The sequence below is a fragment of the Paramormyrops kingsleyae genome, chromosome 17 (assembly GCF_048594095.1).
Source record: "Paramormyrops kingsleyae isolate MSU_618 chromosome 17, PKINGS_0.4, whole genome shotgun sequence".
NCBI classification, from domain to species: Eukaryota; Metazoa; Chordata; class Actinopteri; order Osteoglossiformes; family Mormyridae; genus Paramormyrops; species Paramormyrops kingsleyae.
In genome coordinates this window covers 7,315,447-7,321,446 of record NC_132813.1, presented here as the reverse complement: position 1 = coordinate 7,321,446, position 6,000 = coordinate 7,315,447, and the positions used below count along the sequence as shown (strand labels likewise).

At 44.3% G+C, this 6,000-nt stretch overlaps 1 long non-coding RNA gene across 1 annotated transcript in view; it reads left to right on the top strand.

The window, feature by feature from the left end:
* The first annotated feature begins 429 nt into the window (after nt 1-429).
* Nucleotides 430-6,000, top strand: part of LOC111856395 (uncharacterized) — a 47,750-nt gene continuing 42,179 nt past the window's right edge. The window contains exons 1-3 of the long non-coding RNA XR_002841121.2: nt 430-1,422; nt 2,406-2,472; nt 3,063-4,673. This is a non-coding gene — a long non-coding RNA (uncharacterized lncRNA). The remainder of the gene's footprint in view (nt 1,423-2,405; nt 2,473-3,062; nt 4,674-6,000) is intronic.

The following is a 6,000-nucleotide window of genomic DNA, read 5'->3' as shown; positions in this document are numbered from 1 at the left end:
TGCAGTCCCAGGCAGGGCCACCAGAGGGCTGCCAAGAGTTCAGTGTTGACTTTCAGTAGCACCCGGTTCCTGGCCCCTATTTTAAAGTCTCTATAAAGGCCTGAACCACAGTGGTCCTCACCATCAGCAATGCCTCATCCTACTTCTCATCATTATTATTCTGCAAGCTGTTAGGTTATTCTGTGAGCCGTCAGATTATTCTGTGAGCCTTCAGGTTATTCTGTGAGCCATTATGTTATTCTGTGAGCCCTCAGGTTATTCTGAGAGCTGTTAGGATATTCTGTGAGCCTTCAGGTTATTCTGTGAGCCCTCAGATTATTCTGAGCCCTCAGGTTATTCTGTGAGCCTTCAGGTTATTCTGTGAGCCCTCAGGTTATTCTGTGAGCCATTAGGTTATTCTGTGAGCCCTCAGGTTATTCTGAGAGCTGTTAGGATATTCTGTGAGCCTTCAGGTTATTCTGTGAGCCCTCAGATTATTCTGTGAGCCCTCAGGTTATTCTGTGAGCCGTCAGGTTATTCTGTGAGCCTTCAGGTTATTCTGTGAGCCCTCAGGTTATTCTGTGAGCCATTAGGTTATTCTGTGAGCCCTCAGGTTATTCTGTGACCTTTTAGGATATTCTGTGAGCCATTAGGTTATTCTGCGAGCCGTTAGGATAGCTGTTAGGTTATTCTGTGAGTTGTTAGGTTATTCTGTGTGCTGTTAGGATATTCTGTGAGCCATTAGGTTATTCTGCGAACTGTTAGGTTGACAGCTTCCACCATGTTGCAGATTAATTGGAACATCCAGACTGTGCATATTTGGCCTAGAAAACAACTAATCATCTTCTAGGTTTGTCACAGCAAACATGGAAGGTTTCATTAAAGTACTGTTGTTGTGATAGGTCAAACAAGGGCTCATTTAATAAAAGCTATAAAAAGACAGGGACCTTAGGAAAGATTTTCATAGTTTTAGTTGCTTGATAAGGGTGGCGTGGCGGCACAGTGGTTAACACTGTCTCCGGTGTGTGGAGCTTGCATGTTCTCCCTGTGCTGTCATGCGATTTCCTCCAGACATGTAACGGTTTGTGTAAATAACCAACAGGATCAGCTATTCTAGCGCTTCTCCTCGCCGGTTACTTTGGTCAGCAGTACCTGCCTCCCCCAAAGCCCAAGGTGATCGGTTTGGACTTGGGGACCACGTTCTGCTCCGTGGGGGTTTTCCACGCAGGGACCGGCGACGTGGACGTCATCGGCGACCAGGAGGGCCGGAAGAGCATTCCCAGTGTGGTATCGTTCACCGCCACAGACATCCACGCAGGCTACGAGGGGCAGGAGCTGGCGGACAGCAATCGCCACAACACCATTTATGATGCCAAGCGCTTCATTGGGAAAATTTTTGAGCCCGAGGGCTTGGAAGAAGAAAGTTCCCGTTATCAATTCAAGGTAGTTAACTGGAAAGTCCATTGTTTTATTAATTACACAAAACTTCTATGTACAAATAATTAAATTTTAAGCTCATGGGAGTTTTACTCACACAAAAGTGCTCTGAGGGCTGAATGGAAAATGATTGGCTCAGAGGGATAACCAGTCAGATTGTAGAGGAAGTGGGCCCAAGCAACTAGAGGAGGTGGGACCAACATAGTGTATCCCTAGATAGTCCACATTTTTGCTCCCTCCCAGCTCTCAACACACCTGTAGCAGGTATTTGGTGCTGTTCTTTGCTTTATTTGGTTCAGCTGGAAGGTGAGAGGGGGCAAAAATGTGGAATGTCCAGGGGTCCCTGAGGATTGGGTTGAGAAACAGTGCTATAACCCACCCCAGTCTCAATGATATTCCCTGGTCAACAGTTAAAACATTAGCTGATATATATCAGTATACTTCAGACATGTATAAGCAGGCTGCAGATAAAGCTTTTGTTTAAATGTCGTTTGAAAAATAATGAGAATCCAAAGAATTCTTCCCCAGAAATCCCCATATGCTGATTGTATGGTGTAGTAATCAGTAAATAAATGCTGAGAACCTTCCAGAATTCCACCACACAGTTTTAGCTTTACGCCTTGTATATTTACATATTTGCATAATATTAATGCTTCATGTTTTTCGCCGTGAGAGCTGGCTTCACGTACTATTCAAGGAATGGAACTAGATATAAGTATTGCTGGGTAGATTGTGGAAAAGGTTTTGCCGCACTGCATGAAAATATCTTTAAAACATTCAGTCCTGTAAAATGTTAAATGGACACCATCCCAAGCTCACTTTTGATGAAAGCATGTGTAGTATGTTTTAGATATTACCATTCCAACCTCACTGCTGCGGAGTGATTGGCATTCCAATGAGTCTAGTACATTCTACTCCTGCACACTGCATGGAGGAGTGGAGGAGTTAGGATGTCCTTCATAGAATTTACAAACTTTCTTTTATTTCAGTGAACCTCCTTAGTAACTGCAGGCAAATATAACAAGAAAACACAAACTAAAGAACCAGGAAAACCAGGCAAGTAGACTTCACACTGAAAATGTTCTTTGTTCTCTGTTCTATAAATGGTCTATACTGTACCATCGTCTAAGATCCTAGCCTGGAGGATACAGTGACCCCACCCCTCAACGTTCATCCCTTTATCACCCCTCTTGGGCAACCTGTCTTGATGTAAGCTTTCTGTAGGTGTCCGTCAGGGTGTGAGTACGTGGCCAGGTCTGCAAGCAGCCATATTGCACAGACAGGAAAGTTCCTACGACTTTGTAATACTTCGTAGTCTTGTCAAACACTTTGAGAAAATATTTTTTCTCACCTACCACTTTAGGTTAGTGTCATGCAAATTGATTTAAACTGTCAACTGAAAAAAAACTTGGCATTTTCCACTTCCTTCTTATCAGAATGGTACACAACGCCCCTGTCCTTTCACATTCACCATGTCTGCTTCACCAGACAGAAGTAATATGTTAATTCTATGAATTTTTAATGGGGATGCACACAGTTTAGGCGACCCAGAAAATGGATGGGTGAAAAATGCCAGGCCTTCTGAGTGACCTAGTTGGTGCAGACAGACTCTGGTAGCTACAGAGTTTGCTTCGTAGCCCCCGCAGGTTGAAATACCTGGACAGGAAGCTGAGTATGTAGCCAGTGCCAATTGTGCGGTGAGGCAATGTGAGGAACAGCTATCAGCTGAGAGGACAGAGCCCTGGAAAACGTCTCACTCACTGTCTGTAAGGCAATGGTTCACTGGCATTCACTGGCAATGGTTTGCAGACTTCGTGCAGAAGGTAAGAAAAATCAGTCAAAAAATCTGTTTTGTTAAGTGCACAAATAATTTGACTTTCAAACTTTGATGGCATTTTTGCTTTTGAGGAACAATGAATCCGCATCAATCCATCCATCCACCCACCCAATTCTGTGGGGGGTCTGGAATTTATTCCAGGGCAGGGGGACACAATGGGTAGGATGTCAGTCCATCAGAGGACATACACACACACAGTCACACACACAAACAAAATTGCAGACGATCACACACTTTTGGGACACTGGTTTGCCTAAATGCATGTTTTTGGACTGCATATGGAGACTGGAATACATGGGCAGTTCAACTGAAGCTTTAGACTCAAGTTACTGCTGTAAATTGAATTGGACCAGAGCTTCTGTTCCCGTTTGTCATTCCAGCAGGTAAGTTCAGAAACAGGAACTGCAGCATTGAGAACATACTGAGGTGTGTAACACATTTATAATGTTACTGTCCAACAACCACATACAGTACATGTTTATTTATCTATCTATCTATCTATCTATCTATCTATCTATGTCTCTGTCTGACTTAGGATTCCCTTCAGAGAATTAACACACTTTTTTTTTTTATCCTTTCGGCGAAGCTCCTTAGTAATTATACCATTCCAGTGTCACTGTTCCAGAATGATTGGCATTCCAGTGGGTTTAGAACATTGTAGAGTTCAAATTATGTTGTGAACTTACTGTGGGGCAGGACTATTGGCGCCTAATGAAAGAAGAGGGCATGTGGCCTTCAACACATAAGTATCTATCTGACACGGGCCAGCTGAGGTGCCAGGGGTGATGCACAGGATGAAGACCAGCCCAAGCCGGGAATTACACTACATGACTGAAGGTTGATCATCTACCTGTATATTTGCACCACGTCCATCTGAAATTATCAGCATTTCTCCTACCCTTCCATTCCTCTTCCAGCCACATATCCTGGGGGGGGGGCAGCATAGGAGATGTATGAAAATAAATACATGATCAGAAATATGGCATGCTACAAATAACACTATGATATACATTATCAGAATAGGCTGACCAAATAAAGCAGATTTCATTTTTAAAGGTCGGGAATGATGGAAGCACACACATGCTGTCAGATAAATTGATTTATAATGACACAAAAATGACAGTGATAATGTGGGCTGGCGAATGTACTTTCCCTTTATCACTGGCCTGTGGAATAGAGCCAGTTGAAATCTTTAGATCTCTGTCTACAGTGAGCCGGCAGGAGGTAGAACGGCAGCAAAGGGCTGGATTTGGGTAGGCGCTTGCGTTGCCATGGCGATTGATTACCTGCCCCAAGTCTTACATCCACCGTGGTTAATGAAAGCCAGCTGGGCCCCGATTGGCCTCATTTTGTTATTGGGGCTTAAACAGGTCCCACTGGGTTGTTGTGGGAGACTTTGGAAGTCTGGGAGCCGCTTCTGGTGAGTAATATGGGTTTGGTAGATGGTTTGGGTCATGTGGCACTATTTCTTTGCATTTACTTTGAATTCTGTGCCCTTGACCTTATTACAATCTTGTATTTTCTTCAGTAAGCTGCTGCGTTTGGTTGAATCTTGATATGTGGGATCTCCTCTCCTTCCACATCGTGTAATTCTTCACGCGGACGGCATTGTGTATTGTTGCTATCGTCTTTTTTTTGTTATTTTGGATTAGGGCTTGGGATGCGTACTCTAGCCCTGTGCTATTTCTTTGATATCATTTTGCTGGGGCTTTTCGTGGGACCTCAATCTGCACTGTGGTTTGCCATCAGAGGAATGCAACTGTGTCACCGCTGATATTCAGGAGGACGTCAGCCACACACATCTGTGGAGACGTAAACATCTGCAGCAGGTTTTAAAGTGTAGCAGAGCCAGAGATTTTGCCTAATGAGGCTGTGAGTCGCTGCTTTGAGATTTTGTCGGTGTGTGTCTGTGTGATTTGCAGAACCGTTTTCTCTGGCATGACTAGGGATACTGGCCCGATTTAGCCGGTGAGCCCCAGAATCACTTGAGATGGAGTTACTGCAAGCAGTGGGGGTGGGAGAATTAAGGAGGATGTAGAGGAGGGTGCTGATGTGACAACTTTTGATTAAGTGACTCTTTGGGGAGATGCTGTGCTGTCTGTGTGGAAGTGATGCCTTTTTTTTTTTTTTTTTTTTTCCGAGAAACTATTCATCAGTTTTGGTTTTCTAAGCTTGGCCTCCGGCAAGGTGGTGATTGATGCCATGTGGTGTTTGTCTCAAACGCGCCTTGTTTCGCTTGAGGAATCATTGTTTCAGTCTGATTATGTGGTGGGAATCGGGGCAGGGGGATTTTAATTGGCATAGATGTATGTGTTGTTTCTTGGAGAGTGGCTGCGTTGTGGGCTGGTCAAAATCCTGCATTCCTGAAGAAGCGACTCCCATCGCAGTGTGATGACAAACGGCAGAATGATGACTTGTAGCCTCTTCATGACTCCTACTATGGGCAAGGCCCAACGCGAGCAGCATCCTTTATGCCTTTGTTCTCGGCTGAGTAAGCTCAAATCATCCAGTGAAAGGCGACATAAATCCTAGAGTAAATTTTATTTTTGGCTCGCACACAACTGCCAAGTCCCATATGTAAACAAGTGTACGTAAGCTATATGCAGGCTCCAAGTTTGGGAACATTCACTTCCGCGGTCCTGTTCGGAATCCAGGGGAAAGAAGACATTTCTGCGGAATGCCGTCTTTAAGTGGAAGCTCATGATCAAGTTCTTCTGAAGGACACACAGTAACAATCTGTGAAGCCG